Source organism: Mirounga angustirostris, unplaced genomic scaffold (assembly GCF_029215605.1).
Source record: "Mirounga angustirostris isolate CCGP_5_RB_7025 unplaced genomic scaffold, mMirAng1.0.hap1 SCAF_10, whole genome shotgun sequence".
In the NCBI taxonomy this organism is placed as follows: Eukaryota; Metazoa; Chordata; class Mammalia; order Carnivora; family Phocidae; genus Mirounga; species Mirounga angustirostris.
The window spans coordinates 60,098,141-60,124,188 of record NW_026991718.1 but is presented as its reverse complement, the minus strand read 5'-3'; positions in this window follow the sequence as shown (position 1 = coordinate 60,124,188).

Here is a 26,048-nt window from a genome sequence, read left to right as displayed (position 1 = left end):
GCTGCCACCTGTACATAGCCCTGTGCTAGATGCTCTTGCTAATAACATGTGTGTGTCTCTTCTCCCTGCAGGACCTTGGCACACACCAAACTTAACAGGAAACTGCAGCTCGAAGGCCCATGGTGAGTGTGGGGTCAGGGCCTTGGACGAAGCTTCAATGTGTGAAAAAGAGGCAGATATGGGTCTAAGGTTAATTACACCCCAGGGAGTTTGCACTCAGGGACATTATGGGGAGGGACTGCCAGGTGACCACATGAAGGTTAATGGCACTATTATATATTGAAAAAATCTATATTGTATCAATAAAGGAGAGATTTTTTTTTTTTAACAATGGCATAATCGACCATAACCATTCCTTGGGTGCACTGAGATACAGCCATGGAAAGGGGTAGTCATTAGAAGCCATATACACGGGAGTGCCTAGGTGGCTCAGTCGTTAAGTGTCTGCCTTCGGCTCAGGTCATGATCCCAGAGTCCTGGGATGGAGCTCCCCATCAGGGTCCCTGCTCAGCGGGGAGTCTGCTTCTCCCTCTCCTGCTCCCCCTGCTTGTGTTCCCTCTCTCGCTGTGTCTGTCAAATAAATAAATAAAATCTTAAAAAAAAAAAAAAAAGCCCTACACACACATACACCCATGCATCTGTGCACACCCCAAGCAATTTGCCAAGGAGACTCATTCCACTGTCTTGGGTTTTCAAATGACTGTGGCATCAGCTAAAATGGGGAGAACTTAACTTTTTTTTTTTTTTTTAAGATTTTATTTATTTATTTGACAGAGAGAGACACAGCGAGAGAGGGAACACAAGCAGGGGGAGTGGGAGAGGGAGAAGCAGGCTTCTCGTGGAGCAGGGAGCCCAATGTGGGGCTGGATCCCAGGACCCTGGGACCATGACCTGAGCCCAAGACAGACGCTTAACAACTGAGCCATCCAGACGCCCCAGGAGAACTTAACTTTTGATTGTTGCATGAAACCCATTGAAGATACCAAAATGCGGCAGCCTAGCATGGAGAGGGTTTAGGATTCTCTTTTAAGTCGAGGTCATAATTTCCACATCAGAACTGGGGAAGTCTTGGCAAGAAGTCAACAGGGCAGGTTTGAAAACTGTCGGCCTCAGTATGTCCCAGGAGTGGAATGCGTGCTCTGTGAATACTTGCCAAGCAAAGACTCTTCAAATGTAAGAAAAATGGCCAAGGCTGCCTTCCATCGCCCAAAGGCAGGAGGAGAGTGGCCTCGGGGAAACGGCCTATTGTTTTCAGGCTCAGCTTTCTTTTCTCTAAAATGGGGCTGTTGCCTTAATTTTGAGGATTATGTGGGACAATAACTGTGAAAATACTTTTCAATTATTAACAGGAGCATGGATGTAAACAACAGTTTTTATTAATAGGTTAGCTCTCTGTTTAAATGTTTCAACTTACTAAGGGTAAGAGTGGAAGGCTTTAAAAGGAAATGTTCTCAGTCTGGATACATAATATTTAAAATGCGAGTGACTCAGCTCCCGCAGGTTGTTTAAAATGGAGTTTAAGGAAGACAAAAGCAGAAGAGTGTTGAGGGTCACCCTTCATGCTGGTTTGCCTAGGACTGAGGGCAGTCCCCAGATGCAGGACTTTCTGTGCTAAAACCTGGATGAGTTGTTCACCCTCGTTCTGTTCCACCCTCTTCATTCCAGGACCTCTAATTTTAGTCCTCTCACTTCTAACAGAGTTCTAATACACCTATGAAAATGAGGGTGAGATCCTTTAAGTGACTGGCAGTGAAGCTACCCCTGTGGTTCTGGGTGAGATTTCAGGGGTGCTATGAGAGCAGGAGGAAGAGTATTCTATCGCATTCTGTTTATTCTCCCAGCCTCCTGTTATCCATCTTTGCAAAGAGCTGTGAGTTAAACAATGCACACCCAACACTGCCCACCTGAAATCAGTCACCGTGTGACTCCCAGGCTTCTCCAACCACAAATATGCAAGAATAATGTTTCCAGAGTGTCAGTGGATAACATAAGTTCTGCTGAGCTCAAACTTGGAAGGCAAGTAATCAAGGTGTTTACCTGATGAATGAAGAGGGGGGAGAAGGCAGTATCATTTCAAATATATCTAGCATTTTCCCATTAAGCCACGAAACTTGCAGGTATTAATCATCAAAATAAATGTGCCCTACCCTTAGGTGCGTGCAGCCTTGCATGAGAGAAAGCACCAGACAGAGCTTCGTTTCATCAAATTACTGAAGATGAAATGAATTTTGAAACAATATCCCAGGTGGATTAGACATTTAGCTACTTAACAAGAGGCTTTGCTAGGACCCTCGTTTATTATTTTGAGACGTTAAGTCAGTTCCTGCCAATAATTCAGTACCGTCCTGTTCACATCTCCATTACTCCACCGGCAGGAGATTCCAGGGCTAGTGGCCAGACCCTATTGTATCTTGAGTTTGGCATTGGAAATGGTTCTGAGAGCTTCCCCCTGAGCCAAGAGTCAAGTTAGAGATCTCCTGTGCAGAAAAGGGGTGGGCATTCCATTATTCTGCAATATAGCAGAGTAAAATAAGTAGGATTTCATTTAATCTGTGTTTCTCTTTTAGATTAGGTTAAATGGCCAAGATGCTAAAAGCTTCCTATCGTCCAGAAATCGAGTGCCTCTGTCTGCTGATTCTGACCATTCTGGCTGTTAGTCATATTCTGAAAAGCTTTTGATAAGTGTCTTAAGTGTAGGGAGACATCTCATGTGTCTTGCTAAGAACAGGCACATTTTCATATCAAAAAGGTACTGCTGCTCCTTCTGTAAGTGTCTTTCTTCCTTCCGGGGTATTTTCAAGGCAAGACTGAGAGTTTTACACCAAACTGTAATTTTGAGTTTCAAATGTTAGTCCTCAGTTTGGGGAGGAAAAAATGTTTAGATGACAAGTCAGAATATCAATATTTCAAAGTGTACCCCCTAGAAAGATATCTGTTTCAGAAGGAAGTTCTTGAAACACAGAAAGCTCATTTACCAGTTTAAAAAAAGAAAGAAAGAAGGAAAGAAAGAAAGAGAAAGAAAGAAAAAGAAAAGGCACAACGTGGAAAAGGATAAAGCAGTATTAGTCCGCCTACCACCAAACTTCCCTCCCACCCATCTCTGGTCTGACCTTGCCCACTGTGGACCGCCTCGTCTCCCATCAAGGCCAGAGGGAGGGTTCCTCCAGCCGCAGAAAATCCTCTTCCACCATCAACCACTCTGGTTGATGCTTAAAATTCTACTATTAGGACTTAATCCCTTTAGTTTCAGCTTTGATCCCAGTTAAAATGCAAATACCTCTGGGTGGGGTAACACTTTTAAACTGTTATCAGCCCTTTCCAGTCCACTGAGAAGGAAGGATCTGGGCAAATTTCACTAGGGTTGTGAGGAGAGGTCTGGAGGCCAGAGAACTCTGGAGGAAATAAAGTGTGAACACAGAAGGAGGGCTCCCAGGGGCAGAAAACAACCCGCCTCTCCCAGCTGCTGAAACAGGACAGGATCTGAAAACAGGACAGCGTACATTTACATAGAAATCCCTCCACCAAAGAATGTGAGAAAAGCATTTGCCAAACAATGGGACAAGCTACCATTCTACTAAGAGATCATTCAAATGTTGGGGCCCATTCTATGATAAAACGTAATGGCTAATCCTCAGGGTTCAGCCTTTCTGTTCTAACTTTAACTAAGAGAAGAAGTTTAGCCTTGTTAAAGCTATTATCTGTTCCTAAACTGCATAGTATATAAAATGTAAATGTGATCACACCACTCTTAAATTATTATAACAATACGCCATTCTGTTTTCTTCCCCTTGACATTTACAAAATTCATTTGGAAGAGTGGGATCTACCTTACAGAGATTAGTGATAAATCATGTATTTTTAATGAATATCAATAGGAGAAACCCCATGACATAGCCCACCATCTAATTTGATTAAACTGTGCTTAAGGCAACACTACCTCTCTGGCTAGGGAATAGCTCCATAATGACTTTGTGAGCATTATTGCAGGCTGTTTTAATGATTTAATGAACTGCCTCTATATTTAGTTCAATAGCCTTAAAATGATTAGTGTTTAAGAAAAATTAGCTCACTTTGATTTGATTCTATTTGATGGTAAGTTTAAATAACCTAACCCTTCAAAACACAGTGGAAAAAAAATCCTAGAATCACAGCCAGCTAACTGCTAGAAAACATTATGCCCATCATTAATAACCGTTCATTTATGTTTAGCTACAGTATCCAGCCTGACATGCTCATCCAAGGAGCTGGGCTGTAGGAACAGGGCTAATGCCTCATTTCATCTTCCCTTCCTACCATAGGGAAGGGGCGGGAGACAGGCTGAGATGGGCAAAGCATGAAAGAGTCTTCAATTTCGTATGTTGGGCTATAGGGCATTTTCTCTAGTTCAGATCCAAAGTGGGTATCTGTCTACACTTGGGAGAAGTCCCAGGTTTCTAAAGGAGGAGGAGGGGAAAATTGGTGTGAGGTTTTGAGCCGACCCCTCCTGCTGTGATGTGGGCAGCCAGCATGGTTGGGCTTGAGCAATGTGGTCAGGAAGCTCCCTGGGACACCCTGATGGGAGTCAGGGAAGCTTTCTGCAAAGAGGACTGAGGCAGATGGCACTTTTTAACAAGGGTAAGTGATCTGAGAGTTTGGTATGACACAGCAGGGACCAGAGCCAACTCCTTATTCCGAGGTAAAGAGGGTCAGAGCACACAAATAGAAGTCTGTTCTGTCATATCCCCATGGGTCACCACAGCACATCCACACCCCAAAACATGGAAAGTAATTGCAGTATTGGGGAACCAACTATTGCACTTCTTCTGAAAACATCCAGGCCATTTGTGTTCTGATGGTGCACAACAGCGTGAAATCATCTTAGAGGACAGTCAGAGATTGGAAAGTCCACTTAGCTTTGAACTTGAGAATAATGACAGGGAATATTTATTGAGCACTCACCAAGTCCCAGGCACGGTTTCCTCTTTACATCCACTCTAAGAGGTAAAGAGTATGATTCTCCCCACTTTCAGCAAAGAAGCCAAAGCAGAGCTATCAAGCAGTTTGCCCATGGCCACACAGCTAAGGGGAGGCAAGGAAGGGGTGGTGTGGGGCAAACTTGAACCCAGGTCTGTTTGACTTCAGGTCCAATGGTCTTACCCACACTGCCACATTGCCTTTCACTGCCCCCTCTGTGCCACGTGATGTGCTGAGAGTATTTGGAGTTAGAAACAGGGACAAATGTAAAGAAAATGAATGTCAGAGGAGGGGTTGGTGAATATCCAGTGATTCACCGAGTGAGGCTGCTGACCCCAGCCTTCATTACTCAGAGCTGTCACTGTGCATTCCTGGGCCTTAGGGGCAAGAATGCAATCCACTAACCGTCACAATTCCTTGTCCTTAGGAAGGGAGGAGAAATATTTCTCAATGAACCATTGTCATCTTGATGACAAAGCCCTGTATTTCTTGGCATGTATTATATATTCCCAAGATGCTTTTCCTCTTTTCCTCTCTGTCTCTGTTAATGTCCCCCCTTCATCCATTCCTTCAACCTGCCCCTTCCCACACTCAGATATGTGCACGCACATGCACACAACATGCACACACATGCATGTGCATGCACATGCACAGGCATAGGTTTCAGTCCCATTTGAAGGCCATTTACTGAGTCCCTAGTGTGGACACTATCACACAGAAATGAATGGAACAGGGCTTCTGTCCATGGCTCTGGACTTGAAGGAATACAGTCTCCTGAGGAGAAGAGACTGTTTCAAATAATGATGCACAACATCCCATGGTCATAGCCTCTTCCTTGGCGTAATCCCAGACAACCCAATGCTTTTTCAGAGTCCTCTTTGCAAAAGTTTCAGTTTCCTTTCTCCCTTCTGGTATGACCCTCCCCAGGTCTCAGAGGCACCCCTTTTCTTTCCTGCCCTTACTCTACACCTCAATCTTCCTTCCCCATCACTTCACCAAAAAACCTACTCTATAATTCTTGACTCATTTTCTCAAGGCCAACTGTTCTGACACACTCCTTCTGGACTTACATGTAAATAGCTGAGAATAACTTGCATCTTCCCATCCAACAGGGGCCATGATCATCTATCCTATGCTGTTGAAGAGTATCAGGCCATTTGTGTAGAACATTACTTGATGGCAGAGTGGCAAATTCTTATATATAGCAGAAAATGTAAATGAATGAAGTAAGCCATATGGGAATTGGCAAACCGGAGATACACATCCCAACCAAAGTGGGCAGCCCCACTCAGCAACAGCTCTTTGTTACCAAGCAGTGATGCTAGGGTGACCAGAGCACCCAAATTTTCAAAACAAACAGACAAAACAAAACCACAAATAATGATTTTTGTACAAAATGTTCTAATTTTTTTTAAGTTAGCTCATTTTCTAAAAAGAATGAATACCCTACAGGCCCAACAAGACATACCTGCAGTCCAAATACAGCCCACAGCTGCTAGTTTGCAACCTCGGCCCCAAAGTATAACACAGCAACATTGACAAACTAGCTATGTTGAGGACCAACATATGTAGGAATTTTAGCACGGTGGCCACAGCTCAGCGTGGAAAGATGCTCTCTCCCTGGATGTTCACCAACCATGCTCCGGACACTAAAATAAGCATATAGCATCAGATGAGACTAACATGTGCCTCTTGGGGTGAACCAAAGACTCTAGATGTTGCTGCTAATAGCTTTTCCTGTAAGCCACCCAAATCTCTAACTCTTGATGGAAAAAAAAAAAAGCTCCCGGCTGTGCATTTGCAATATCCAATCGGAATTTAAAATTACTTGACCTACATTTAGATCTTCTGACTCTGGTTTTGAGTACTGTGTTCTTGAAACAGCTGCTGTGGAGTTGAGGATTCTAACCTTGCTTGTTATTTGCCTCTGCCCTGCTCTGAGGGCTTCCTGTAATCATAAATCCAGTTGTTTTAATAGAAAAGAGCAGATTTCACACAGAAGACATGTCTCGAAATTTGGGAAGCATTATAGGAAAGTAGGAAACCATGATTTTCTTAGGGTGGGGAATCCCATTAATTTCCCACTTGAAATTCCATCCTTTCCTGACAAGTGGAACACTTAACCCGAAAACTGGGATAAAGGGATAGATCAGTGGGTTTGGACTCAAAAGGGAAAATCTCAACAGGTTTCCTGTATGTGCAAAGCCACTTGAAATTGAGTATGTGTCAACACAGATTTAATTAACTCCCAGCCTGGACATATTGGAAATGATCCCAGAAAGTTGGGACAAAAGAGAAGGTGTTAATTTCTCAGCAGGAGAAAAAGTGCCTTTTAACTGCATTGGATTATGGCTCAGGACTGGGTAAATTTTCAGATGATCCATTTCAGGTGGGCTGAAAACAGGTGGCAATAAAAATCAACAAGTAGGTCCTTGCCAATAAGTCTAGAAGACAGGACAGGGTCCAGTGACCAACACCACAAACATTATTCAGTTATCCCATGTATGAGTAGTCCCAGAATCCCTGATTCCAGGAGGGATGGCAATGAGGTATCCTCAAGAACTTAAAATCAGGTTTCTCTGAAAGAGTTAAAAGAGTTAAAACAATTTTTTTAAGTTGCATATATTGGGTATGATTATCCATCTGTGGGAGAAAGCCAAGAGATTGAGAAGTTTGGGACTCTCAAACCCCAATTGATAATTGATATGGACTGAATGTTTGCGCCTCCCCCCACTCCCTGCCAAATTTCTTATATTGAAGCCCTAACTCCCCAATGTGATGTATTAGGAGGTGGGGTCTTTTATAGGTAATTAGGTTTAGATGAGGTCCTGAGAGGAGAGCCCTCATGGAGGGATTAGTGTCCTTATAAGAAGAGAAAGAAACCCCAGGGTTCTCTCCCTCTCTACCATGTTGAGGATACAGCAGGGAGACTGTCAGCATCCTGGACGACTCTCACTGGGAACCAAACTGACACCTTGATTTTGAACTCCCAGGTTCAAGAGCTATGAGAAATAAATTTCTGTTAAGCCACCCAGTCTATGATATTTTGTAGTAGCAGCCCGAGTTGACTAAGACACTTGGGGAAGCAGAATTGAATACAATTGTGATTTAATAAGCAGACACAAAAATCAATGATATTGTACCTAGTTAGGAGAAAGCCTGGAACATAGAAAGAGAAGTCTTTGGAGTGGGAAATTGACTCTGTTTATTCATTGGGTGTTCAGGTGGGAGAGGCACTAAGTCAAGGGAATGTGAACTTCCTATTCCCTGGAGAAGTGGACTCTGGGGCAGAAGTGGCTCATGAAGCCACACAGTGGGCAAGACTGAATATTCCCCACAAACAGTCCATTTCTCCACACCATCGTTCCAGGCTCACCAAACAGACTTTTTAAGACAAATCTGGCCTCCCAAGCACAGATGTCAGGAAGGGGCTAGGCAGGAAGCTCGAGGATTTCAGTGATCAAAAAGCAGTTCTTTATTTTAAACTATTAAGAAGATATCTGGCTGCTATACATCAGTCTCCTGTGAGCTTCTCTGATGTGAGTCTGCCTCCCCAAGTCCAATCAGCTCCTGATAATAATACAGTGAAGAGCCAGCCTCAAGACAACAGTACATTTACCAACAAATTATCTTTTGGTTGGATAGCAACTCTGAATGCCCTCTATGCCCCCTTTTGTGTCTAAAATGTTTTCCACATGCCCAGCCCTACTCCAGGTGCCCAGAGGTTACAAAGCATTGTCCTTGATGTCTCATACCTGCCTATCTACTTGGAAAAATTAAATTGGACACACAAAACAATTAGATAACAATATACAATAGCAGGTGATTGAGTGTCTGTATGGCTCATCAGATACCATTAAAGCTAAAAGAAGAGCACAACCCTTGCGGATTAGTATTATGATACTAGTAATCAATAATATTATCACACTTCATCATCAATCAAGCAACTACACATATTTTATCTAATTTAATCCTCTGGCTGACTGGTTGAAGCAAGTGCTACCATTCTCTCAGAAAAGATGAAAAACCTGAAGCCCAGTGAGCCCATTACTTTGTTGAAGTGTTAGGTCTAGTTAGAAGTCGAGCCAGGCCTCAAGTCCAGGGCTTCTGATTCCAATATCAGTGCTCCTTCTGCAATACCCAGCTGAGAACAAAAAAGGAAATGAGGTGATTCCTGAGGCCATTTAGTGAGGGGAGAAAAAGACACAAGCTGGTTCTGACATTCAGGGAAGGTTTCCCGAAAGAGACAAGATTTGGGGGAGAACCTACAGGATGGATGGGAGTCAGAGACAGGGAAGAGGAGGTCTTAGGCACAAGGTCAGACCTTCCTCCCTAAAATGACCTGAAGTGCTCCCAAATCCTGCCCTTGTAAATCAAGACAAAAACAACAGTCTGTGCCATCACTAGATCCAGGTTTTGTGGAGTCTGAAATTTGTAATATTGAAGAAAAACAATACAAATTACAAACATAAAAATACCCCAGGCCTTCTGGGCTAGGTCCCTAAAAATCTTTAGCATCACATAAACCCACCTCTGGTCAGTCACTGACATTCATAAGGACCCAGACTCTTTTCAGGAACCATCGCTGATCTGTCTCCAAAGCTGTGAAAGGCTCCTGTCCTCCCCAGAATCTGACTTACAAAAAAGATCTGTATTATTTAGGCTTTGCTTCAGCTGTCAGTAGTGATGACAACAACAACAATGCCACCAAACCAGTGGCATAAATAGAAGAAAAGGTTATTTCTCCCCATATAAATGTAGACGGTTTGGTTTACATGGCAACTTAATGATCATCCAGGACCCAAGCTCCTTCTATCTTGTTGCTCCACCATACTTAACACATGGCTTATGCCTCATGCCCCAAGATGGCTGCTTGGGTCCAGCAATCATCTATGGCCAACATAAAGGATCAACTGCTGAAGGACGTGCATATTTTTCTCTTAAGGATAGTGCCTAGGGGGCGCCTGGGTGGCTCAGTTGGTTAAGCGACTGCCTTCGGCTCAGGTCATGATCCTGGAGTCCTGGGATCGAGTCCCACATTGGGCTCCCTGCTCGGCAGGGAGTCTGCTTCTCCCTCTGACCCTCCCCACTCTCATGCTCTCTCTATCTCATTCTCTCTCTCAAATAAATAAATAAAATCTTTAAAAAAAAAAAAAGGATAGTGCCTAGGAGTTGCACATATCTTTTATGCTTGCATCCCATTGGTTAGAATTTAGTCACATGGCCATAGCAAGAACTACGGTCTTTATTCAGGATAGCCATGCAAACAACTAAATGTAAAAGGTTCTATTACTAAGGAAAGAGGGGAAATGTATATTAAGAATCAATTAGCCACAGAACTCAAGTTTCTTTGAGGAAGACTGTAGAGCTCCCAGTGAGGTCCTAAAAATGGACATGATAGCTATTACTCTACCACTTGGAAGCAGGATCACAGCCAGGCAAGAAATGGTCCATTTCATGCAACCTGCTTCAGGTCTAAATGAAAATCACTGGGGAGGAATGCTGAACATTTGCAGCTTTCACCACCATTAGTATTCTCAGGCCCTTGAAGGACCTAGCTCAGGTTTCTCCAGCAAACCTGGGTTCAATGCCCAGCTCCATCAGTTACCAGATGTATGATGCTAAGGTTACTTACTTATGGTTGCAAAAGATGGAAACTCAACTCAAATTAGCTTAAATTACAAATGGAATTTACTGATTTGCCCCAACCCAGAAGTTTAAGATGTCGACTAGCTTCAAGAATGACTGTATACAACCACATGGCTACGTCTGAGTCTTTGACTCTGCTTCCCTCCAGAGGGGGAAATTCTCTCATTACTCAGTGCTCATCAAAATAAGTGTATTCTGAATCCCCTTCATCTATTTCACCCCCCACCCCCTACCCTGTACTAGATATTTAATTCTTTTCTCCAGATCTCTGCCTTCATCTGTGTCCTCGGAAGGCAACCTTGGCCGACTGATCACCTGGTTCCTTTGTGCTCTAGGTTGGCCAAGAGGAGTCACGGGCAGGCAGTCAGAAAGCTGGAGGAGAGAGCTCTGGTAAATGAATCCCAGGTGGATTCATTTTGACCTGAAGCAGGTTGCATGAAATGGACCATTTCTTGCCTGGCTGTGATCCTGCTTCCAAGTGGTAGAGTGGTAGAGAATCCCAGGCGGATTCTCTCATCAGGAGCAGCAAGTTCACCAGCAGGGCTTATAGTCTCCCTATTTAGCAACTCCCCCAGAGAAGGAGAGCCCTTTTTCTGATTCTCCTAACTGGAGACCCAGAGTTAACTCTGATTGGTCCAACATAGGTGATCTGCACATGTCCGAGCCCATCACAGTGTCTCTAACTGGCCAGGGAGCTGGGTGGGGTTGGCATCACCTAAATCACAAAGGCTGAGAGTGAGGGAGGAGTGGTTTCCCAAAGGAAACTGGGAATGCTATTAGCAGAAAAGGGGGAAATTATGCTCATCAGGCAGAAGCAACAGAAGCTTGTTTTTTTTCATCTCTTAGTATAATACTAACCACATCTGACAATTATAAGAATTAAATGAGATAATATGTATAAATGCATTTAGTATAATGCCAGGCATAGCAGGAGCTTCATAGATATATTTGATCTATTATAAGGAATTAGAGTCAGGAGTCAGGACAGAAACTTCAGAGCAGTAGGGGATGGCTGGGGACAGATGGAACTGTGTGGCAGGCCAGAGGAGAGAAGTCCCAGGATAAGAGTGTGGGTGTTCCCAGGAGTGCACTACCAGCCAGAAGCAGGCCAAGCAGCTTCAGCAGATCAGGGATCAGACCTGGAGTTGAGACAACTGTGATAGAAGGGGCAAGGACCAGATGTCAGGCAGGGCCCTGGAAGGAATCAGAAGCCACTTAGAAGGGTTTGACTGAAGCGTTGAATGAAGGGCCTCTTTAGGGAGGTGTAATCAGAGGTAAGGGAACCCTAATGAGTGTGAAGGCCTCAGCTTGCAGCCAGAGAGGGCAGCGGTTTCCATCCCTCCCCTCAAGGGGCCAGGGGAGGAATTGCTGAAACCTGGAGGTTTCAGTGAGACCTGGAGGCCCCACATAAGGAGGGGTCCCCTGGCTGGGGCTAACTTCGCAGAGGGATACAACCCCTACCCGAACCAGAGCTCTCTCCTCCAGCTTTCTGACTGCCTGCCCATGACTCCTCTTGGCCAACCTAGAGCACAAAGGAACCAGGTGATCAGTCGGCCAAGGTTGCCTTCCGAGGACACAGATGAAGGCAGAGATCTGGAGAAAAGAATTAAATATCTAGTACAGGGTGGGGGGTGGGGGGTGAAATAGATGAAGGGGATTCAGAGTACACTTATTTTGATGAGCACTGAGTAATACATGGAACTGTTGAATCACTATATTGTATACCTGAAATGAATGTAACACTATATGTTAACTACACTGGAATTTTTTTAAAGTTTATTCTCATATGTAATATATAAAAATTTCTAACAGCAGATCAAGAAAATGTGTGTGTGTTTATAGGCCATAATGGATAAATACATTTCAATCTACACTAAAATATATTTTGTCACCACACTAGACAGTGTCTAGTATGTCATATTTAATATATTTGTTTACGAAGTATGTTTTTTTCCCTTAACAACTTAAATAAAACTAATGCTAATTTGGTTTAAAAAAAAAAAAAGAGGGGCATCTGGGTGACTCAGTCAGTTAAGCATCTGCCTTCGGCTCACGTCATGATCCCAGCGTCCTGGGATCGAACCCTGTGTCAGGCTCTTTGCTTACTGGGAAGCCTGCTTCTCCCTTTACCTCTGCCTGCTGCTCTGCCTACTTGTTCTCCCTCATTCTCTCTCTCTTTCTGTCAAATATATAAATAAAAAATCTTAAAAAAAAAAAAAATCTAGCCCAGCCACATCAATGGCTTTTAGAAGGGACCCTAATCCATGAAATCTTCTGCCCCTGACACAAAGCTGCAGGGAAAAGAGTGACGTTGACTTTTCCTCTTACTCATGATCTCCCAGCACTGGAAGAATGACATGAGCTCCAGAAGGTCAAGAAGGCATGGAGCCCCAGGAACTCTGGGCAACCCAAATTTCTCATGGACAGAAAACTGTCCCTGCCTATCCCAGCATGGCAAGCTGACCTTACCAAGACCTTCACCTCACAGCTGTCCTCCCCAAGGCCTGAGCCAATGAGATGGTGGTAGGCAGCAGAGGTTGGGGCAGTCTCAACCTACAGGGAGCTGGGGTAGTCTATGCCTTACTCCTGGAGAGAGCTTCTAAAGGCCTGCATGTCCATGGAGCCACGACCTCTCACAACTATCGCCAATCTCTTATGCCTAATCCATACAACTGGGCTTCTGCTTCCACTCTTCGTGTGTCTCCTAACTCCTGGCATACTTGGGACACTGACCTAAACTCCGGCCTGTTTGGCCTGGCACTCTGAAGCCTGACACTCTGAAGGCTGTCCTGGTCCATTGTACAATGGTGCTTACTAAATGTTTTTTGAGAGGGTCTATAGTATAGTGGTTCAGAGTACAAACCCTGAAACCAGTGGCTCCACCACTTACTGTGTGCCTTTGTGTAAGTTACTTGACATCTCTTTTCCCTGTTTCTTTATCCATAAGATGGGGACAATAATAGTACTTACTTCATAAAATTGTTGTGATAATTAAATTAATTAATAGCTCTACAGTGCTTAGAACATGTTTGACACATAGTCAGGAACTAATGACTTTTACTTAGTATTACCACATTTTGAATGAATGAAAGTTGAGCTGGTTGTGGCAGAAATAAGGGCTGAATTCAGAAAGCTGGTCTTGAATTATTAAGCTCCTCCTCCATAGGTGGGAAAAAAATGACCAATATATCTTCTCAATTATATTCTACTTGGGTTTGAGGGTATCTCCCTGGGAGGTTCCTCCCTTGATGATGCAAAGCCATGCTCCACGTGCTTTTGTGATTATGCTCATTAACAGGATGAGAAATGAAGTTATTTTTGGTGTGTCTGGAGACAAATCAGAAAGTCCGTAAGAACTAAATTAATCTTTCAAAAGTATCTATTGGTGATCAGTGTGTGTTTACACAGACCCTTTGAACATGATGAAGGCGCAGTATGTGCTGCACACTCTGCAGAAACCAGCTTTCTGGAGGCTGAGGCATGTGTAGAGAACTTGTTGAAATAGCTCTTTTAAGCCAGTGTAATAAGCAATGCCCTCCCTGTCCCTCTTTCCAGGTTCTACCTTCACTGACAGTCCCACATAGATGGCTCAGCCCTAGATGGCAGTCAGGAAGCCAAGGATGGGAGAAATTGAGCCTCCCTTACCATGACTTAATATATAAAGCAAAGAATGGAACCAATCCCCTCTCCTTCAGATCATGGTGAAATCTGGTAATTAAACTTAATTCATATAAAGAATTCAACCTCTAGAGCCCCACCATCTCTTTTTTAATTTTATTTAATTTTATTATTTTTTTTAAAGATTTTATTTATTTATTTATTTGAGAGAGAGAGGGAGAGAGAGAGAGCACATGAGAGGGGGGAGGGTCAGAGGGAGAAGCAGGCTCCTCGCCGAGCAGGGAGCCCGATGTGGGACTCGATCCCGGGACTCCAGGATCATGACCTGAGCCGAAGGCAGTCGCTCAACCAACTGAGCCACCCAGGCGCCCCTCTTTTTTTATTTTAAAAGATAAAGCAACAAATACTCATTTAAAGTTGTGAGTATGCTTTCCCAGTTCCTCTCTTGTTGCTTCCTGTTCCCATGTTCAGGCCTCCTCACCATCAGCAAGTAGGGTGGGGTTTCTCCACATCATGTTCTGAGGGTCTCTCCCACCACTTCCCTGTCTGGAGATCTCTGACACCAGAGCTGAAGCCTAGAGCCCCTCCTCATATTTGTCTATCCAACAAGGGGATAAAAGCTGAGGCCTAGAAGTGTTGGATCTGGAAGGAATCTTACATATCAACTAGAACCATCACTTCAGCTCACTTGATAAGGAAGCTGTGGTCCAGGGAGGAGACAAGACTTATACAATGGCTGTTTTAGATCCAAGAATACAATTTAGATCTCAAAACTTTCATTATGTTTACATTCATTCATTCCCTAACTGGGATATTTGATGAATATTTTTGTGTATCTATGACCTGCTGAGCAGTAGGTAACTAAGATAGAGTCCTGCCCTCAGAGCTTTTATTCTCTCAGGGCACATAGGGCATAAGTGGACCATTTCCACAAAGATTTACAGCCCAGAGCTCTTCCTCTAAATCTCACAGCTGGTATTTGGACAACAAATTTGACTCTCCTCGTCTATAGAAGATGGTACATCTGCAGTTGCGATACACATCACTTACAGTCATTCTGACAAGAATGACAATAGTACCACCACTCACTTTAATCCATCTGATCTGTGATGACAAAAACAAAAACGAAAATTCACATACCTAAACACCATCTGTCCCCAGAAAGGTTGTGTGAATAAAGAAAGAGCATGGCCTTAGAAACCAAAAAGACCTGGATTTGAAACTATGATCTACTGTTAATACCTCATGGCTGTGGGGCACCTGGGTGGCTCAGTTGGTTAAGTGTCCGCCTTCAGCTCAGGTCATGTTCCCAGGGTCCTGGGATCGAGTCCTACATTGGGCTCCCTGCTTGATGGGCAGCCTGCTTCTCCCTCTCCACCACTTGTGCTCTCTCTTGCATGCTCTCTCTCTCTCAAATAAATAGATATATTTTTAAAATACCTCATGGCTGTGTAATGCTGTGCAAGTGACTTTGCCTCTCTAGCCTCAGAAATCCATAAAAAATTTCCTCATCTGCTGTTTCATAGGGTTATACAGGATTAAATGAGATAATGGATGCAATGTGCTCAATATGGTGTCTGACACACCACAGAGCTCAAAATACATCAGTAGCTTTTCTTTCTCTGCCAGTCCCTTTTCCATAGTTAGCAATGGCAGGTCCATGACTGGTACCTTTGAAGAAATCATGGCATTTAGGAGACTTGGTAAAATGAGGCACCTAAGGGGAGGATCTGATCACAAAGAAAAACTCAGACCACTTTTCCTTTTGTTTCCTGGAGTTTTTTTTGGTTTTTGTTTTTCTTGAAAGCTCCTTTCTTTGCACATTTATCAATAAGTGTTAGAGTCTGCCCTCTAGTGGTTGTGGCACCCAGTGCCAGTTTTGCTAATGACAATTCAGCCCCCCAAACGTCCCCCATCTGATTAACCTTCAGTGGTGCCTCTTGGCCTAGTCACAACAGATTTTTATCTCAACAGAAAAATTAAACAGGAACAGCTGTGACTAAAGTTAATAAGATTGATTCTTTAACAAAGAGGTTAATCCTGACTGCACATTCAAATCACACACACACACACACACAAATACAAAATCAATGCCTCGGCCCCACTTCAAACCAGTTGAATCTGAACCTTTGGGGAGAGGTTTTCAAAACTCTCCAGGTGATTCTGATGAGTAGCCAGGATTCAGAATCAGAACTTTCAAAACGCTATTAGAACTTGACAAATGACAGCAAAGACTATCCCCGTGACGCTAGCCCTCCCAGAAGCTCCCACGCTGTCCTTGCTGAAACTGGTTTTGGTCTCCTCTTGGGGAGTTACTTTCAGGCCACATGGCATAGATTTTGGAATGATCTCAGTACTGGCAAATTTTTGTCTTTTGACAGTGGATTTGAGTTTGAATAAAAATCCTAAAGTGATTCTAAAATCAAGCCAGCTGAATATGCAGGGCCATTTTGCAAGATAAGCTGGGTAAGACCATTTTTGGTCAAAAGCAACATATGGCCGAGGCGATGGATTTATCTCATGCGCCTCAAAACTGACACAGTGGCAATTCTAAAAGAGGGCCCCAACATTTTTATTAGTAACAGCTGTATTGGAGCCTGTGCACCGCTCCCTAAAGTACCGTCTTTAAAAGACAATGTTCATCTGGACATGTGAGGTCTGGTGGAACTATTAAAAATCTGCCTCATTCCTTAAGGGTCAAACCTACATTCAGAACTGAAAGGGGGGAAAACTGGTGGAAGGGTCAGAACAGGACAGCCCCTGCGTTTTGTGGAACTCTGGTCACCATCCAACACTCAGAATCCAAGTTGCCGCATCGGAGAGGGACCCCACTGCAGGCTGGCAGGCAGTGGCCTGCACGGGGAGTTACCGACGGTCTCTGTTCAGGAGCACCAGGACTTGGCTTCTCGGGAACCTCCGTGGCTAAGTGAGATGACTAAATACAGCATTGTGATTTTTGTTGGCCCTCTAAGCCCTCATAATGAAATTCTCTAACGCCGTATCAGATAAATCCTAACTGGTGAGAACACAAGACATCAGTAAGCCCTTATCATCCATCGTAAATCAATTGGACTTTATTTCCAACTCCAGTATTTTGCAGTAATTTTCTTTCCCAGGTGAGATTTTATTCCTGTCTCCCACCTCCTCAATCTAATGTGAACAGTAACCATTGGGCCCTCCTGCCGTAGTCTCCTGTCTCTACGAAGGTGCTTCCCAATGTGTATTCCAAGGAACGGTGGTTTTGTAGCATCCAGTCATTTATTCCTTTATTCCATAATGATTTATTGAGCACCTCATGTGTCCCAGACAGGGGCAGATCTAGGTTTTGTGGGACCTGAAGCTGCTAACAATCACAGAGGTCTCTTCTAATAGAAAGAACACAGAATTGTGAATACAAAAGTAGGTTCTGGGCCTTGGAAGGGGCATCCCGGAGCTTCAACTCTATTACTTCACGGTGCCTTTGTGAACTGTTCCAGGCTGTGGGGTTATAATCATGAATAAAACAAAGACCTGCCCATGTGGAGCTGATACTCTAAAAAGGTAGAAATAGGAGCTAGAGGTTAATTGAATATAGAGGAGAAAAAAAATCCATGGTTATATGTTTGGGAATGAAGGAGCTAAACAAAATTAAGTAGATGTCTTCATTTAAGGGCTCCTCAGGGCCATTAGAAGGCTGATGTGCCCCGTGACCCTCCAAGAGGGGGACTGTGTTTGCATCATTCCCCGGCATTATTTATCAGAGAATCCTTCTTTTGTGAGGCATCCTTGGAGACTAAATTCTGTGAAACCCACTTTGGAGAAATCCTGCTCTGTAATGTACTGGAAGCTCAGCACATGACATCATTCGTCTATCATCGGCCATGAAACTGGGTCCCCTTCTTGTTTGGGGAAAGCATTTTGTTCTTGCGCTAATGAAATAATTTAAATCATTTCTCATTATTGTGGTTTTCTAACTCCCCCTCTACTGTTTTAGGCATTTGGAACACTCCTCTGCTTCCAACATTTCAGACTATAAATCTCAAAATACACATTTCAAAACTTTTCCAATCAGGCCTTGGATTTTTACATAGCATGGGTTCCGCTTAAGGTAACGTGAATTCACCTTATGAGGGATTCTCAAATTTAGAAATGCAAAATACCAGGATGCCTCATGGCTTCAAAATCATCTGTTATCCTGAAGAATCACAGAAGAGTCAACATTTGGGGTCATAAATCTGCCTTCGCACCTCCCTCCAAGCCCTCCACCAGGGCGAGAAGGCTCTTGTGTGAGGCCTTGCTTTCCAGTGGTAAGAATTATATTTGTCTCGGGTGCTGGTTCCAGAGACATCTGTGATGGCAGCCCATCCAGCTCTGTTCTCAGGGAGCTAACTTTAGCAGCAGATTCTGCATCTGCTGGCGGAGTTTGACACGGCATATGTTTTCCAAAGCAGCCCTTCCCAATAGCTGACTCCCTTCTCATGTGAGGACATTTAATATATCCTGAGAACTAATCAGCTCCCCCCTCTTCTCAAACATTTAAGCTATTTTTAATTTCATCCAATTTAACAAGCAGTCATGTCTGGAGCCCATCTTTTGATTTCAAAATAAATAAAAAAGAATTTCTATGACTCACAATAGATTTCACCTCTGGGCAGGCCAGCAAATTTATCCACACCTTTCTCCAAATAAAGTCCTTCTCTCATAGGCTTCCTGATGTCCTTGTTAACCCTTTAACCTCTTGAGGGGATTAAATACAAGTGAACCACCATTGTGGTGGTTTTAAAATATGTCTACAATTTCTTCACTTCTTCTCTTTTCAAAAGGTGGAGCTTAATACCCCTCTCCTTGTGTGTGGTCTGGACTTAGTAACACACTTCTAACAAAGGGAAGTATGTGACTTCCAAGGCTGGGTGATAAAAGGCACTGTGGCCTTCTTCTTAGATCACTCACTCTGAGGAAAACCAGCTGCCATCATGACGCCATTCAGGCAGATCTATGGAGAGATTCTCATGTTGAGGAACTCAGACCTCCTACCAATGGCTAGCCAGGATATTACCCCCAACCTTGTGAGGGAGCCATCTTAGAAGTGGATCTTCCTGCCCATCAAAGCTTCAGAAGACTGCAGCCTCAGCCAACTTCTTGACCACATGAGAGTCTCTGAAGCAGAATCACCCAACTAAGCCACTACCAGGTTTGTGACCTACTGAGTGAGATATATATTATTGTTTTAAGCCATTGAGATTTGGGGTAATTTGTTACACGGCAATAGATAACTAATACAACTGTCTTATGGGTTCTTAGATGATGTCCCAACAGCATTCCCTGAGGTTCTTGTCTGTTTGTCTGAAACAGTTGGGCTGGATTGGCTGGGAACATAATTACCGAAGTAATGGGAAGGATGTCCATGGCCTTTACCCTCTGGTAAAAGTAAGTTCCGCTAAATATAGTAGAGCTAGCTTTGGTTGGTCCCAAGGCCCACTTTCAAGATTCCCAATGCCCTGTGGGGGTGGGGGAGAGGCCACAGCACTCCCATTTCAATCCTGTTTGCTTCCCACATGCCACACAGCTGCCACTGTGTATCTCTGAGGCCCATCTTCACGCTCCTCCAGACCACTGCCCAAGCCACCATCATTGTCCACCCCTTGGATACTGACTGAATCACACTCCTTGGGTCCCTGTAATTGTCACTGTATGCTGGGCTATCTAACAGCCATCCTCCCCTACATTAACATATCTTAGAGGTATTCCAAAGCTGTGTCACAGCTGATTGAACTATACACACAGCTGTCCTTCTGCAGGGAGACTGCCTCCACTGGGGTGCTGCGTGCAGGTCGCAGCCAGGCCACCGGAGAAGGACCCCCACAGCCCTGTTGTTGAATTTGGCTAATCACACTTAATACTTGTTCTTCAGAATAAATTCACCTCCAGATCCAGTAGGCCCCTCCTTGCATTTTTTGTTCTAAGACTTTATTTTTTTAGAGCAATTTTAGGTTCATAGCAAAATTGAGGGGAAAGTACAGAGATTTCCCACATACCCTCCCAACATGCATGGCCTCCCCCCAGTATCAACACCTCCCACCAGAATGGTACATTTGTTACAACTGATGAACCTACATTGACACATCATTATCACCCAAGCCCAGAGTTTACTTTAGGGTTTGTTCTTGGTGCCATATAGTCTATGGGTTTGGACAGATGTATAATGACATGTATCTATATTAATGGTATCATACAGAGTATTTTCACTGCCCTTAAAATCCTGTGCACATCTCCTATTCATCCCTTCCCCACCCCAACCCATGGTAACCACTGATCTTTTTACTGTCTTCATAGTTTTTCCAGAATGTTACATAGTCAGAATCATACATATGTAGCCTTTTCAGTGTGGTTTCTTTCACTTAATAACATGCATTTAAGGTTCTTCTATGTCTTTTCATGGCTTGATAGTTCATTTCATTTTAGTGCTGATAAATGTTTCACTGTCTGGGTGAACCACGGTTTGTTTATCCATTCATCTACTGAAGGGCATCTTGGTTGATTCTAGGTTTTGGTAATTATGAATAAAGCTGCTATCAACATACATGTGCAGGTTTTTGTGTGGAAATAAGTTTTCAACTCCTTTGAGTAAATACCAAGAGCATGATTGCTAGATCATATGGTAAGAGTATGTTTAGTTTGTAAGAAATGCCAAACTGTCTTCCAAAGTGGTGGTGCTGTTTTGTACTCCCACCAGCAGTGTATGAGAATTTCCGTTGCTCCGTATCCCCGCCAGCAATTGGTGTTACCGGTGTTCCGGATTTGGGCCATTCTGATAGATGTGTAGTGATACCTCATTGTTGTTTTAATTTTCACTTCCTTGATGACATATGAAGTGGAGAATCTTTTCATATGCTTATTTGCTATCTCTATTATCTTGTTGGTGAGGTGTCTGTTAAGGTCTTTGGCTCAATTTTTAGTTGAGTTGTTTGTTTTCCTCCTGTTGAGTTTTAAGTGTTCTTTGTATATTTTAGATACCAGTCCTTTACACCCTCCTTGCATCTTTAGTAACCACCATCATCAGCAAACACAAATAAGTCCATCAAACATTCTTACACAAATATAAATCCTAGTCACTTATCTTAAAAAGCTCTTTGGCCCCCATAACAATGAAATAACACGTGAGGAAGCTCTCAGTTTTTCATCTTCATAGCCCTATTTATTTATTCATTTATTTTTTAAGGATTTTATTTATTTATTTGACACAGAGAGAGAGAGCATGAGCAGGGGGAGTGGCAGGCAGAGGGAGAGGGAGAAGCAGGCTTCCCGCAGAGCAGGGAGCCCAGTGCGAGGCTCAATCCCAGGACCCTGGGATCATGACCTGAGCTGAAGGTAGATGCTCAACCGACTGAGCCAACCAGGTGCCCCATCATAGCCCTATTTAAAACAACAATAATAACACTTCTAAGTATATGTGTATATGTTGGTGGGGGAAGGGAGGTTGCTAAGCAGTGATTGGCCTCCCAATGGTTTCTTTCTGGAAAGAATGATGGCTATATTCATAAATCACCAAAACCTCAATTTGTTTTAAATTCTCCCCAAATACATTGTGCAGCACACTAGTTCGGCAGGGCGTTGGGGGTGGGGTGGGATTCCATGGTCATCTTTGGGAAATGCTAGAGTGAAGGGCTTTTTTACAATTGGACTTCCTCAAGCCTTTCGTATGCTAATGTTCATCATGAGGCACTAAAATAAGGGTTTAGATTAGGTGTGCTATGTTTCCCAAAGTCACTTCACCACAGAGCATCTCATGGAACTAGTATTCTATGTAACACGCTCTGTAAAAAGCTGGGTGAGACCCAGCCCAAAAGAAATTGGAATGTGGCAAAATCAAACATTCTTTAATGTGACACTTGCACCAGCTCAGCCAGGTCACCCAAGCTTTGATTTGCTCCCAATAAGTCTTTTTTTTCCCTAAGATTTTATTTATTTATTTATTTGAGAGAGAGAGAGAGAGAGCACTAGTGGGGGTGGAGGGACAGAAGGAGAGGGAGAAGCAGGCTCCCCCCACTGAGCGGGGAGCCCAACGGGGCTCAATCCCAGGACCCTGAGATCATGACCTGAGCCGAAGGCAGACGCTTAACGACTGAGCCACCCAGGCGCCCCTGCTCCCAGTAAGTCTTAAGAATGTGAGGGGGAGATTGTTCCTTAAAGACATAGATCTGAGGTCCAAAGACTCTTTAAACCAAAATAAGGGACAAAAGGAATACAAGGACAGAAGGAATAAAAGGGTGCTCAATAGGTATTTGTTGGTAGGTGAAATCCAAATTTGCTCTGTCATTAAGCTAGAAGAACTAAGATCTCCCACCTCAAGCCCTAAATTGGAAGCTGGGGATGCCAAGGCAGAGAACTATCCTAGTCAAGGCCTACGTCCCATCCTTCCCTTTCAAAACACCTTCATAAAAAGGTAGGAGATGGGGGGGAGAAAAAAAACTTTATTCTTTCAACATTGACCCATTTTGTTCAGGTCTAACAACTCAAAAGCAGCAGAGTCATTGAAACATGGATTGTAAAACTATAACACTCCTCAATTACTTCTTGTTGGCCAGACAAGCAAACCTATTATTTGACAATGCATCATGCTCCAAGATAGTAAACTTTATCATACAGAGGTCATGAGAAAAAGACCACAGGTACAGTTTGCTAACCTCCACTAGATAATTTTTCACAGTTATCATCCAAGCACTGTAAAAGCACAAAAGATATGTTATCTTCGGGCTCAGTTTATTATAACGTGTGGGTGAAACTCCCTATAAAACCACTTACTAGGTAACTGTTGCACGTTCTCCTGCACAGAAAGTCAAATCAGTAAAACATCTTTTTGACAGTGTCTTTTTAAGTGTCAGGAATAAAAGGACGTGCTCTTAAAGGAGAGGTAGCACACTATTTATCATCCCCCCCTCACTTTCCCACACGTACACACACAGATCCCCATCACCTCTCTGCATGCCAGAGACACTCAAAGGAATCCTTCTCAGTAGTCTCGTTTCTTTTACAGCTGAGTATTTCATGGCAGAATTGTTCGTGGATAAAGCTGCAAGTAACATTAACTCAAGATACCATAGGTGCCAGCATTTCAAGTACTAGTCATGGTATTTTTTTTTCTCCTGGAGTCATAATGTTGAGTAAGTCCCAGGAAACACAAAATAAAACGATGATGGGTTCCCTCAGCAAATGCCCTCAAGAGTGTCAGATTTAGTATCAGAGCCTAAGAGAGGTCATCTAACTATCGCTTGAAACTTGGATTCTTTTTTTAAGAAGCTACCTCTCTCCACAGTAATGTCTTCATGGTCCCCAGGGTCACTTTTGCAGGGTGGAGCAAGTCTTGGATGATTAAACCCCAGGATGTATAATGACATCCCAGGAAACTCTGGGTTCACAATCTTATCCCCAAAAGGAGGGACAAGTTAAACAGTGTGAGATGGAGGATCCCTCCCAGAATGCAGTTCTCTTTAGAATTCGCTTCTTCCAAGAGTCCAACGAGTCTAGGAGCCTCATTATCCATTCAAGGCAAGGAAGCAGCTTTGTAGATTGGTATGCATAAGAGTAGTGATTTTCAAAGGAAACCATCAGTAATTTGGGGGGCTAGTTATGTCTCCCCACAAAAATCTGCTGAATAAATATTGAGGAGCTTATGTGTTCCCAATACAAAATAGGGGCTGTGAGAGAACAACAACAACAAAATAGAATATGCAATTCCTACACTTGAAAATTTTATAATTTTGTCAAAGAGATAAGACTTTTACACAGAGGACAAAGAACAATTAGCAAAATGTTAAACTGAATGTCTTCCAGTTAAAATGTTTCTTCACTACCAAAATATGCTTGGGCACCAATGAAGGGGTGTGTAGAGAGTTCCTTTACTTGGAGCTGAGCTCAAAAATCAACTCAAGGAAACTGAAATACAGCTATGAACATTTAATGGCTAAGCAAAGCCTCATTTCCAAATCCCTTCCCTATATCCAGCCATGTTGAAAGGTCTTTGAGACTTTTCTAGTGAGTTCCCCAAGTATTCAACATTCAGTCATTCAATAAATATTTATGGTGCACTCTCTGTGGGCTGGTACATGGGATACAGGAGTAAAAGACCCAGTCCATGCCTTCCCAGGCCACAGAGATGGACATAGGATCCATTCCAGGCCTAACTAATCATACATCGGGATACCTAAGCCAGACCAAGTGGATTACAGAAAATTTCTCAAAAGAAAATGATATTTGAGTTGAGGTATGAAGGTTTGTGGGGGTTAGCTAGGTGGAAAAGGGTGAAGGAAAAACATGCCGCATGCACAAGGGTCAAGAGGCTTGGGAAAGATTGGTGTAGTCAGAGAGCTGCAAGTCATTTGGTTTGTTTGGGGAAGAAGATGTAGGAAGAATTCAGAGGAAAGCAAAGATCATTTAAGCTAAGGGATCTGGAGAGGCTTCATAGAGGAGGTGAGGTTTGGAGCTGAGCCTTGGAAAATGGATACAATTTCAGTTAGATGAAGTGGGAAGATGGGGACTGTGGGCTGTTCCTGTATTCCTGTTTCCTGCACTCTACCTGGCATGAATAGGTGCTCAAAAAACATTATTATATGTTGAAAAGGTAAACCAACTTATCAAGGCAGAAGAGTGAGCTCAAGGTATGTTTGGAAAAGTAAATAGTCTAGTTTGTTGGAAGCCTAAAAAGACAGAGAAGGTGTAAGAGATAAGACAGCAAAGGTAAACTGAGACCAGATTAATGAAGTCTTATTTCTCAGTTAAGGAATATAGGAAAAGGCTCCAAGCAATGGAGAGGCATCACTGAATTTTGAGTTGGATAAGTGGCAAGACCAAAATGTACAACTGAGATCTCTTAGTAGGATGAAGAAAGTGGGGACCAAAGTCCAGAGACCAGTTAAGATACTAAGGATGCAATCTGGAGTGAAAAAATTCGGTGCCCAGCTAGGTGAGGGCAGGAGGGAGGAAGAAATATGCAGGTTAACAGGTTAGAGGTAGAAAGGAAGACACTGAGGAGAGGAGTGACAAGGCTCCGTATTCCAGATATGTAATGCTACACACAAAACCACCCCAAACTTAGTGGTTTAAAACAACAACCTTTATTCTACTTACAAATATGCAATTTGGGCAAGGCTTGGTAGGGAAGGTTTGTCTGTGCTCCATGAAGGGCCAGCAGGGGTGGCTGCCTGAGGGCTGGAGGACCACCTTCCCAGATGGCTCACTCACGCACCTGGCACCTGGGCGCTGGTAGTCGCTGGGAGCTCAGCTGGGGCAGAGGGGTGGTCTCCTCTGTGTGCCTGGGCTTCCTCACAGCAGGGCAGTTCATTCTGAGAGAGAGGCAGGTGAGATTATATGTCTCTTATGACTTGGCCTCAGAAGCCACACCACCTCGCTTCTGCCATTCTCTGTTGGTTGAAGCTGTTACAAAGGCCCACCCATTTCAAAGGGAAGGGGCATAGACTTCACCTCACAATCGGAGAATGACAAGGTTTTGGAAGCAGAAATGGAACAGGAAAGGTTGTTGCGGCCTGTATTGGGTTGAATGGTGTCACCCCACAATTCGCATCCACCCAGGACCTCAGAACGTGACCTTACTTAGAAGTAGGGTCTTTGCAAAGGTAATTAAGTGGAGGTCAGAGTGAATTAGGGTAGGCCCTAAATCCAATGATGGCTGTCCTTATAAAAAGAGGAGATGATCCGCAGACACAGAAGAGACAGGGACAGGGAAGAAGGCCATGTGAAGACAGACGCAGAGACCAGGGGTGTGCTGGCCCGAGCCAAGGAATTCCAGGAGTCCCCAGAAGCTGGAAGAGGTAAAGAAGGAGCACACTGTGGAG